At 47.9% G+C, this 11985-nt stretch overlaps 1 protein-coding gene across 6 annotated transcripts in view; it reads left to right on the top strand.

Annotated features, from left to right (window-relative positions):
* Nucleotides 1-11985, top strand: part of ZEB2 (zinc finger E-box binding homeobox 2) — a 134263-nt gene that overhangs the window by 3404 nt on the left and 118874 nt on the right. The gene's annotated exons all lie outside the window — the stretch shown is intronic.

The following is an 11985-nucleotide window of genomic DNA, read 5'->3' on the forward strand; positions in this document are numbered from 1 at the left end:
GCTGGGCAGGGCGGGGGCCCGGGCGCCCGGTCGGTTCTGCAGGCTCCAGAGGCGGGGGCTGGGGGAGGCTCGGGGACCGTGGCTCGGGAAGGAGAGGGGGCCCGGGGCCGTGCCTCTACGACGCGCAAAGTTTCTTCCCGGAGTCGCCCCGCTGCCTCTCTGAGCCAAGTAACGGTCCGCGGGCGGCGGGGCCGGCTGGGCGCGCCCGCGGCTCCGCGGTGGGAGGGCTCCGGCCGCCCCGCGCTGGGTCCGGCGGGGTCCGAGCGGGCTTGGGGGGCGGGTGGCTTCTCCCCAGCGGGGAGCTGGCCCCTCGCCGGGGGGCGGCCGGCCGGTCGGAGGACACAGGGCGACTTTTCTGGACAGTTTTCTAGCGGTCAGGAGGGAGCCCGCTATCCAGGCTGCGCCGGGAAGGAGGAAGAAGATGGGGGTGCCAGGGGGACACACAGACAGAAGGTGGGAGATGGAAGCGGTGACAGTTTAGTAGGTCCATCTTTGAGAGAGGCAGAGAAGGGGGAGGGAGAGAGAGAGCGAGAGAGTAAAAGAGAGAGAGAGGGAGAGAGAGAGAGAGACCCCCTAGGTATTACCCCCAAACAAAATCGTGGGAATAAAAGAGAAAAGTGATTGGCAAGAGCGCAGGAGGCGCCTGGGGGAGGGGAGAGAGCCGGGGACCAGAGACGGGGCCGGGGGAGCTGACGGAGGATGCGGAGTTTGAAAGAAAAGCCAGCCCCCCAAAACAAACACGCGAACTAGCGCCAGCTCAGCCCTCAGCCCGGGGAAGGAAACTTCTCGCTCCCCGCGCTCTGGGCCGGGGCGCCGGCGCGGGGGCCGCGGTCACGCTCCGGAGCCGGACCCGGGGTCGCGGCGCCGCCCGGCCTCCCGCCGCCCGCAGCCCGGCCCGCGCCCCGCGGGGTCCCCGGGCCCCACTTGGGAGCAACTTTCCTCCCGGGAAGACGATCGTGCGGGGCCCCCGCCTGCCCTGAGCGCGCGGCGCGGGGAGGGGCGCTGGGGGCGCAGTGTGGGGTGCTGGAGGGGAAGAAACACAAAGACTAGAGACATTTGATTAGAGACAAATGATGCTGCTTCCCTGACTCTCTCTCTCTCTCTGTTCCTCTGTCTCTGTATGTCTGTCTCTGTCTCTCTCTCTAGGTTTTGTGTGTGTGTGTGTGTGTGTGTGTGTGTGTGTGTGTGTGTCTTTTGCTTGTTGTGGCGGAGGTGTCGAGCCATATGGGAGAGTGATAGAGGAATTTTAGTCAGAAACTGTTCGTTATGTTATCCTGCCTTTTCCCTTTGTGCTGCCTTTGATCTATTTGCTTGACTTGGTATTAAAAAAGAGAGAGAGAGAGAGAGAGAGAAGAAAAAACAACTATAATAATATATTCTGAGCTGCTTCCCCAACCTCCAGTTCAGGCTGTCTCTCTCTCTATTTTTTTTTTTTCCTTCATTCTAGTGTCTGGCAGTGTTTAAGGTGGTCCTTCCGCAGGAGACCTCCCCTTTCCCATCCCTGGGTAATTTAGGAGCCACTAACATCACACCTAGCGGACTCTCTCCTCTCCCGCGTTTCCTCTCCCTTTTATTAAACGTCAGTTATTGATTTTCTAAAATCAATGTCTGTTGTGCCCCCCCACCCCTTACAAGTATCTAAAGCACGTTGCTGATCAACTGGATAACAAAAGCTTTGTGTCCAGGAGGCTTTTCCCCTTGTGTTAAACAATCATTTTTTTTTTTTTTGAGAAAGAGAGAGAGAAAAGGAGAATGAAATTTAAAGCAAGGTTCCCAGAAGTGTGTCTTTGCAGAAGAGACTATTTAAAATGTTTGTTTCTTCTTGCCCGCCCCCTCCCATTTCCTTCGGGGATTCTGCCACCGCTGACCAGCCTGGCCCCAGGAGTGAGGTCAGGCCTGAGCCCAGGTCTGGGGACACGGAGGGCTCCCGGGCTTCCTGGGAGCCGCTGGGGAGAAGGAAGAGGGGGTGGCGCGGGGAGAGGGAGGCCTGCTGGGGGCTGTACAGGTGGACTGAGCACCAGCACCGGGGAGGGGCTCTGCCTCAGTCGTGGGCCCTGCACCCATCTCCCCTCTGCCCAGCCACTCACTTGGGAGAAGCCACCGCACTCTGAAATGGAAAGTTGAATTGCACGTTGTAAGGCATTTCGCCCAGTCTCTGCACACTGCACAGCAAGCCTGCCCGTCTCTGAGGGCTTCTCGAACTTTGGCTGTTACCTGTCTCTCTTTCCGAGCAATCTCTGTGAGTTGGTGACTTAAATGTGTTTTGCTTTGGGTTTCATTTGACCGGGCAATGTCCTAGTTTTCAGAAGCAGGTAGAAGAGTTTTCTTCCCCATTTTTTTCTCGTCAAGCATGTATCCAATGCCTTTTCCTTTGGGAATTGCCAGGATTTATCTGAACTGAGTGGATTTTTCTTCTTTCCTGGATTCGTGGAAAACATGTCACTTTTGAGCTTGTGTCTTTGCTGATAACACTAAATATGATGATGCTTATCAAAATCATATAGAAATTCTTGGAAAGAAATAATGGCAATACTAATCATAGAAGTAGAAGCTGCAAAGAAAAGAGAAGGGAAAAAAAAGATGGTCATCCAGGGAACTAGAATTGCACTTTATATAATTTTAATGAAGTCAACAGTGTATATATAGACTAAGGCAACAAGGAGATAAAACGTGTAAAGCTGTGTGTGTGTGTGTGTGTGTGTGTGTGTGTGAGTGTGAGAGTGTGTGAAAGGCCAGCCGAGAACGTGGGTTAGATAGAAGACGGGGCTGTATACGATTATTAAAAAGCAAAGGAGCCGGAGGCAGCTGGAGGAAAATAAATTTACAAAGAGAGAAAGGAGAAACTAAAAATCTAGCCTTTCGTGTTCTCAGGCTAGAAAGATGCCTGGCAGAGACAGTGTCAGGGCCAAGTTAATCCATAGTGGACAGTCCCCTTTGGCCCACATAGAAAGCATGAAATCCCTTCCCAGAAAATAAGATGTGCAGGAGGGAAGGGGGAGAGGGGTGAGGGGGGGAAGGAGGCAAAAAGCAAGTTGCTGCACACAAGAATGTGTGTCGGTTTCAAGAAGTTCAGTCAGATGATCCTCAGTCGCCTGACTCACTTTGTAACACTTTCACTGAAGCTGGAGAGGAGGGGAACACCCACCCCCAGCCCCCTCCCATTCCCCTGATTATACCCCACTATCTCCTCACAGCCCCAAGTCAGAAGGGAGCATGGGGATTGCCACTGCGCTGCCGCCGCCCCTGGCACAGCCCCCGGTGGTAACTTGCAAAGTTTGTTGCTTTAGCCCCTGTTGCAGGCAGCGGCTCCCGGGGACTCCGGGCTTCCATGAACACTGAATTCTGAGTGGAGGAAGCAAGGAGATGGAAGGAAGAAGGAAAGTTAGATGTGATTGTTCTGCAAAGTTTCAGCTACAGGTTTGGGGAGATCTTGGGGGCCTGGGGGAGATTTTTTACAAACGCCTCTGGTCTCTGACTTCCAGTGATAGAGAGAGGGGCTCAAGCTGGCTGTTTTCAGGACTGTGGGTCCTAGAGCAGAAACAATCAGATGAGCAGAGTCGGATAAGCCCTCCCCGGCTACCACTTTCCTGAGGGAGTGCAGTGCTGGTGGTGATGCTGAGAAGCAGTAGGGGACTCACGAGTTGCTCCGGGTTCAGAGATGCTAAAGGGACAAGGAGGAGATACTCAGGCAGGCCCTCCTTCCGGAGGTGGAGGAGGTTGGGGGCCGGCCTCTCATCAGAGACCCTCCATGCGGAGTCAGTCAGCTCAGACCTGGTTATCTCTGCAAGTGCGAATGCCTTTTGCCACCGCTTTCTCCCTAAAGTTGACGAGCTTATTAGGAAGCCTGTGCTGCTGGCACGCACAGCGCTCAGAGGCAGCTTGCATGGCAGGTACCACACAGGGCTCGCCAAAGATATCCATCTCCATCCTTCCCTCTCTGCGGAGATCTCCCGCAAGTTTTGTCAGGCTGCACACCCAGGACACGGAGGGCTGCGTACCCAGACCCAGACCGATCTGTTTCCCTTTGGTTTGGAAAAACCAAGTCCATGGGGGGGTGGGGGGGAGCAACCATGCCTCCTTCCTTCACAGCAGAGCCACTGGTCTGCGGGCGCCCATGGCCTGCGAGCCTCTAGGTAGGAGGAAGGGTCAGCTGAGGATGTTAAACTTTACATTGTTTCTCTGTTGCCCAATAAAAACAAAGTCACGTCTTTAAGCGTTCTTTTCCAAATACGAGGAAAGCCAGGATTGAAAAGTTCCCCCACCAAGCTGCTATGTCACAGGCTGCACAGATGCTCCCTTCCTTGCTTCCTTAATGTGCTCAAAGTAAAGAAAATTCCAAGAGGTTATCAAAGACCCTCCTCGTACTGCATTAAGAATATTTCGGGGGGGGGGGGGGGATGTGTGTGCCCTGAAGGTAGGAAGGGAGGGTGCTGGCTGCTGGCTCTGTAGCGGAGCCCTGTTTGTTCCAAGATGGGGCGGTGGGGGCGGTGGGGGGTAGGTTCCAGTCCTCACCACAGTTTTTGTCATCTGCATTCTTCCAAGGCTTTTAAGGTGCAGTTTCTTCTGTGTGAAAGGGGACGCTTTGTCCTCTTCCTTCCCGGCACCGTGGCTTCCCAAGGTAGACACTATTTTGCGCCTGTCACTGGGAGAGGGAGTGCAGGTTTGCAGTGCTCACAGACAATTGATTGTCTGCCCTAATGTGTTTCATTTACATGTTTATAACGTCAATGGTGCTGGGGTGTCCACTGTACCATTCATCCCCGCGTTCCCACAAGGGGGCAATTGTCTGAATGGCCAAGTCAGACACCTTTTTGATTGCTCTTTGGTTGTCTTTTTAGAGCAAAGAGATAAAGGAGGAAAAATCTGTGATGCAGAAACACTAGTTGGAAATACACAGCATTAAATGTCACCACAAAAAGCAGATGTTAACATAAGCCCAACTATGCTTTTTAGCCAAGATGTGAAGGTTGGGGGAGAAAAAATAATAATAATTCGGAGCAGAGGGAAGGATGATTTAAAACCAATAAATATAGACCTGCTCCCTCCTCCCTGTTTCTTTTTATTTTTTCTTTCTTTCTTTAGCAATCAGAAGATGAAATGTGATTTTCCTTTTCATTTTTTAAGCCTTGAAACATCTAGGCACCTCCTCATTATTTGTGTGTTTGCTGTGATTTGTGAATTTGGTATATATTTACATAGTTCTGTTTATGCCAATAGCATCAGCTTACCACTTGGAAAATCTATTGAATGACTATTTGGGCTGTGGGGAGTGTAAACTTTTAAAAAGTAGGAGCCAAGTATTTCTTCATCAAGCATTTTTTTTTTAAGGAAAGCAGTAATAATCAGTAGACTCTATGGAAGTCTTTGCCTTAATTGCTATGTGCCAAACACTTTTATCTTGGGTGACAGTTGTGTCGCGGTGAAAGCTCTCAGGAAAAGTGTAACCAGTAGTTACAAAGTAAATAAAGAATTTTGTTTTAAGGTGCTGGATACCGTTTTTATAGTGTGTGTGTGTGTGTGTGTGTGTGTGTGTGTGTGTGTTGTCTTGTAATTTCTCTGAGGAGGTGAGAAGAAAAGCCTTCCATGCCTGTGGTTTTTTTCTTGTTTTTTTCTTTTGGCTTTTCCCTTCAATCAGCTCTCCGTTCCATATTATGCATGTATGTAGTACACATGAATACACCTGCTTTGGGGAAGGAAAAAAAAAGATTTCACAGTTCAGATGGTGCCTTGCTGGTTCATGTAGGAAATGCAGTTATTAGAAGTTGGTCTGATTTCACGTGTGGTCCACAAAGAGAGAAACTACCGACTCCTCTGTCATCTGGTGGGAGGCACACGGGAGGCGGGGGTGGGGGGGGGGAGAAGCCAAACTTTTATAATTTCGTAGTAAATGAGGGAAGAAAAACCGCCAGTGTGTGAACAGATTCTTGCCTCTCCGGGAAGACACACACAGTAGCTGCACCGTTAGCTGAACCCCTGACACGGCGGTCTTTTGAATGCCTTAGGTATGATTTCACTTTCGCTCACATCAATGCTGACCTGAATGCCTTTCATATCTGATCCGCTGTGTCTCTCCCAGTAAACATCCCCTGAGGGGAGAACAAAGAAAGGAGCTCTTCTTCTTCTTAATCACAATTCAGCCCTTTCACCGCCGGCAGGCTCCATTTGCATTCTGCCACGGAAAGCCAAGATGAAAAGAAAAGAGAGAGAGAGAGAGAGAGAGAGAGAGAGAGAGAGAGAGAGAGAGAGAGAGAGAGAGAGAAAAGGAGGAAGAGAGGCAGAGGGTAGTGGCTGAGTAAAATAACTTAGGTGTTTGTGGCTGTTTGTTGGGCTTTCCCTGGTTACCAGCCTTATATAGTTGATGCTCAACCAGGCCCTGGCCCTCCTGACAGGCATATAGTGTTACAAGATGGCATGTCTGTACTATTCATGGCCACCAGCTCAACACTTGAGGTAGAAAGTGTCAGGGAGGGATCAGGTTCCCTCCCAGAAGCCTGTGAGACGTGGACATAGGTGTGTGGGCTTCCCACTCTTGAGTGCTGCCTACTGTTTGGCTTCACTCTGATTGTTTGCCATAGACAGGGGTGGTGAGGGGGGGGGGCAGGCTTGAGGCGGCTCAGGAGAAGGGATCAAGTCTCCCAGGGCCCTGGTCTGGTCTCAGGGGCATGTGTCTGGCCCAGGAGGTGGGGGGGGTGGGGGGGAGAGGTGCCTGAACACACCGATACATCTTCAGGAAAACTGGAAAAGACTTTCCCATTTTTTCCCCCTGACTTTTTATGATAATTCATATTTTCAAATGAAAGGGGAAAAAAGCCAAGAAAGAAACTCTCAAATGAGCCAAAAAGGAAGAAAAAAAATTCTCTGAAAAGAATTTTAGGGGGAAAAGTTGTTCTATTTTAAAAAGCATTGAGGGCTGTAAAGTGCCACGTTTTTCACACCTTCTCCATACTTTTTTTTTTTCAGATTTTTTTAGTATGTTTAACATTTGTGAGATGACAGCCTTTTTGTATCTCAAACTGGATGCTGCAGGATTTGTAGGGAGGGGCTGGTGGTATTCACGTTCTCCTGAGAGAGAAAGTTTATGCCTGAAGGGCTCCTTCTTGCTGGGAACTGTTCAAACCCTCACAGGCAGGCCGACCTGCCGGGTTCCACCGTGCGACGTATGTCCATTTCCAACATGCGAACATAACACGCAGCTAACGGTATTGGAACGAGACCACAGCGCGAGCAGACACCTCTCGTGACAACTTTCCAGCTACATTATCTTGCTCCTGAACTATCTTGTCTTTTTCTTTTCCTCTTTCTAAAACGACTTTTAAGATACCAACAGTCTTCCTTCAACCATTAGATTAAGCATGCAACACACACACACACACACACACACACACACACCTTTGAAGGACGATCACTTCACGTAGATAGCAGGGCGCAGAGTTGGAAACGTGACTTTTCAGATCACCGTGGTGGCAGATTTCAGAGATGCTGACACGCATCTAGTTTTGTGAGCGCAGAACTCATGGCGGTATGAGAAGTTGTAATAGAGCATGTGACACAGATTCCTGATTTTCCCCCCCAGAAGATTTACAGAATTTACCAAAAGAGATTATCCCTACACCTTCCACCCCTCCCACACCCACCCACCCCCATGACCCAAGCAGTGAAGGATTTAGGCAGATTTACTTCAGTAAACACCTTTGGACACTTGGGGGGAAAGTGGGAGTCTGTTTGCAAAAGGAGGCTTTTGTTAAGTGAGGTGCCGGGATAATGCTTTACCAGGCAGCTGTGATATTAACCCACCAGGCAATGAGGGAGCTCTCTTTAACCCTTTGCGCGCCTGGCCCTTCCCGCTCAGCAGATAGAATCCCAGCTCTCTGAAGACACTTAGGATTCTGGCCCTGCCCGTTTATTATTCAGACAAGTCCTGTAGACATGAAAACTGTTCAAGCTTTTAAAACAATGTGGTTTAATTAGATGAGGTGGACTTCCATTGCTCATAAGCCCTCCAAATGGTGGTTTATAATTGGCAAGGAGGGGGGGGGGCGGAGAAAAAGAAGAAAAAGAAAAAAGGAATCAGGCAGCACATTAAAAATTCCAGGAAATATCTTTAGAAAAGCTATTTTCATTTCCAGCTTTTAAAATATTAGGCGAGGGTAGCTAGAGGGAATGGAGCAGCTGGGCTTCTCTCTCTTGACTCGAAATGACACCAGAAGTTTGTGCTGCACAAGCTGCAAGAGGCTAATTCAGAGGGTGGCATTCTCACAGTGCTCACCCCTTTTCAAGGAGGGGGGTGGGGGGGTGGGGACCAGCTTCCGGAACTTGGGAAATCATGTGAGCCTTAGGACCAGGCCCTGAGGCCGGGCTCTGACCAACCTGAACCTCTGCAAAGCCAGCAGCAGAGAGGCATTTGTAAGAGGAAGGAGTTAATAGCTATGTGTTTGCCGGGCACAAGAATAACTTTACAGGTGCTGCTGCATTCGGGCTCAAATAAGATTGCCTTATTTAGCTTAGAAAGGGAGCGTAGGTGTCACCCTCGGAGCAGCCACCAACGTGCGAGAAAGCAAAGGGTATGAGACATGACAGAATTAAAGGTGTTTGCTATGTTGTTACACCGTGTGTCAGGCTGCAGGCTCCCTTTGTGACAGCCTCCCGGTGATTTGACAGCGCAAATCCACTTCCCTCCTAGGTGAGACAGCATTTTCTAAGTGGAGTTATAAATACACGGCGCATCCCTCGCATTCACCCTGCCTCTCCCAGGCCCAGGCGTCCTATCTGGAAGCGTCTTGCCCGGAGACACAGGGAACAAGTGATGTGTGCAGGCGGCTGTGCGTGCGGGGGCCCGGGCACCGCCGGCATCACAGTAGCTGGCATTGACTGTTGTTTGGCAAGACGTTCCCTCTGCCAAGTCATCCAATAATTAAGTTTTATGTTATTTGTATGAACGACCAAGCATGCAGTATTCCTTTTCAAATCAAAGGGAGGCTTGAAATTACTTTTTGAACACTTTCAGACCCTGATCAGGTCACCGTTTGGGGGCCGCATTAAAATGATCTCATTCATGATCTAATTGAGGTTGGCAAAACCTTACGCGTAGCAGGAGTACATAAATATAAATCAAAGACCAAAATTTAGCAAATCATATCATTTGCTCGAAAATCTGCTCATGAATTATTCCCCGATTGCCAACCCAGAAGTTAAACTTTGTCTCCCCTCAGCAACAGTAACTGCGCATATTTTTTCAGGCTCCTGACAGGAAAGTTAGAGATGCTGAGAAGAGGCAAGAGAAGGAAGATGATCAGTTGCTCATCAGATAAGTGCGTGTTTGCGGCCCCAGAGAGCACGATAGCTAATCAAGCTGTGTGCATCGCAGTGGATGCTGCAGTCTCGGTTAGAAATTAATATCAGCTTCTGAAAACCAGATTTTGGAAGAGCAAGCAGCTGGAACACATAAGGGGTGGAAGGGGCACAAACATTTCAAGAAGGATCTGATTGAACTTTGCTTTCATTTTTTCAGTTGAATGTAATCATCAGAATGATTCATGCATTTTTGTAACAAATTTAGTTCAATGACTGAGCGGAGGAGATATTTGGAGGAGTCGTTAGAATTAAAAGACAACACGCAAATGGTGGTGCACATATTTAAGTGTGTACCTTTGTTTCCTTTTTTTAAAAGAAATATTACGATGACATTAAGACTCCGGATCCTGTCATCTACGAGATTAAATGTTATGTTCCATTGTATGTAATCCATTTTTAGTTCATTTTTCTTGATTGCTGTATATGTTATCTCAACTTAGACCTACACACACATTACTTTAAACTGAAGGAGATCAAACTCTGAACTTGAATATGGTCAGGTTAAAAATTTTAAAGCCCATTTAAATGAAGGTATTCTTTCAAGCAAACAATTAGTGCAGAACTAGTCAGTTTAGCTACGTAACTCTATTTGTCACAAGAGCAAACTAAATGAAGGGGTACTTTTGAATTACCATGGAAACATTTTAAAATAATCCCAGGTAATAGAGGTAAATGACTGCATTATTTTGGGACCAGGTAAATTGTCCTTAACGATTTCCCATGACAAAAGGCAAACATGCTCTACCTAGAAATGTGTAATACATCATCAGACATTGCTGGCATGACAATATAGTGACTTTTGTTATTTACATGGTTTCATATTTCTTTTTATCCTCAACTCCAGGAAAGAAAGGTACTCCTGACAAGGTGATAGACACTGCCTCCCAAAATAAATAATCAGTAATAGGTCCACAGATTAAGATATCACGCTATGTATGCGATGAGATTTCCCCCCTCTCTCTTAAATGGGTGGGTACATTTCAAGGATTCAATGCCCAAGTGATCTATACATGCAGAAGGTGGCTTTCACTGTTTCCTGGTGCAAACTGTATTTACTTTGTCTTCTATATCCGAGTGAACTGTAATCGAAGAAACTTTGTGCCTGTTCTTGGAAGTACCTAAGTTTCTGTTTTAGACACAAAGCACATCAATGGAAGTGTTTCGCATCATGAGATTTCTCAGTTTTAAGAGGTGAGGTTTATATATAAAGACCTCAGTGAGCTGTGTTTTCCTAATAAATAGGCCCATTGGGCGGGAAAATTCTCTAAGCAATACTATTGTCCTACAGGTTTCTGTCACCTTTGCTCTGTCAAAGGGCATTTGAAAGCCAAATGCAGGTTCTAGGCACACATACACAACTGCACCCCAGCACCCCAACCCTGCCACTTCTTCCCTTAAAACTCCCACTGCAATCATAGAGCTTGTGAATGAACGAAACACATTTCTACAGAAATAGTAGAGGTGAGGGATTCGTGGAGACTCCTGTTTGGTAGGATTTATTGTAAGAGAGAAAACGTGCCCTGTGCTATGTGACCCTTCCAAAACCTGCTTGCACCTATTATTACACTTTAAGTGTATTATTTAGGGTAAATTACAAGTTTCATGCTCTGGAACTGTTTCCCCCCCCATTTTCCTTCGATATTAACAACCTTAATACAGATGATGACAAATGATTGCAAATTATTATGGTTTCTAAACAGCATTTGGGGGTCCTGGATAAAGGTGGCATTTCAAGGCTGTGTTTACAATATTTAAAAGAGGAGGGAAAAGGTGTGGGGGGATTAAACTATACTGAGCACTTGGAAATGTGTGGAGTTTTATACTTGTGCAGATAAAGGGTGTGGGAGCCTTGCTCTGTGAAACCAAGACCACAAATGATATGTGTCAGTAGGCTCTTTGATAGGGCTTCTGGCCTCAGTGTTTTTGTGCTGTCAAACTGCTGTGTTGAACAAACACCTCCTCTGGGACAAAGTGATAAATGCAGAGACAGGCTGGCTTCAACTAGTCTCAGCAGCCTCCTCAGCCACTCCCCCACCCGCAGGCCCACCTTCCTCTTAGGCCAGCCACCTCCCGCCGGGCTGTGTCCTGTTACCTGAAGTGGACATGTACACAGAGATGCCAGGGCTTTTCAAGGTGTCAGTGGTGAGGAATTATTGTTACTCCCCGAATCTTATGGCTCGGGACTCTGAACGTGCAGGCAAAGTCCCTTTTCCTGGCAGGCTTCATCTAGTCTTTTTTAAAATGGAACTGGACCGAGCTTCTAAACTTTTGCCAACTTGAACTTTTTCCACCTTTGCTTAATCATTTGAAAACCGCTTGCTCTCCTCTTGTCTTTCCCCTAGTCACTGGGGTTTTATTTTCTAATGTCCAAGCAATTACGTTGTGCAACAACAACAACAACAAAAAACATTTTGCCTTAAAAAATCCAAACACTGTTTACTGCCTACTGCCTACTGTTCCCTCACCAGCATTCTTTTAGGCCTAACACCTCAAATGTATAGCCCACTGATTTTTTTTACCCTTTTCTCTCAGAGCCATTATTCTCCACTAAAACCTGTTTATTGGTGCCTTTGTGTGTGCTCCCCCCTCCCTGTCATTAAATGAATTTCTATCTTCTACTTCTGCAATCTCTAA

This window comes from Pipistrellus kuhlii, unplaced genomic scaffold (genome assembly GCF_014108245.1).
Source record: "Pipistrellus kuhlii isolate mPipKuh1 unplaced genomic scaffold, mPipKuh1.p scaffold_m20_p_7, whole genome shotgun sequence".
NCBI classification, from domain to species: Eukaryota; Metazoa; Chordata; class Mammalia; order Chiroptera; family Vespertilionidae; genus Pipistrellus; species Pipistrellus kuhlii.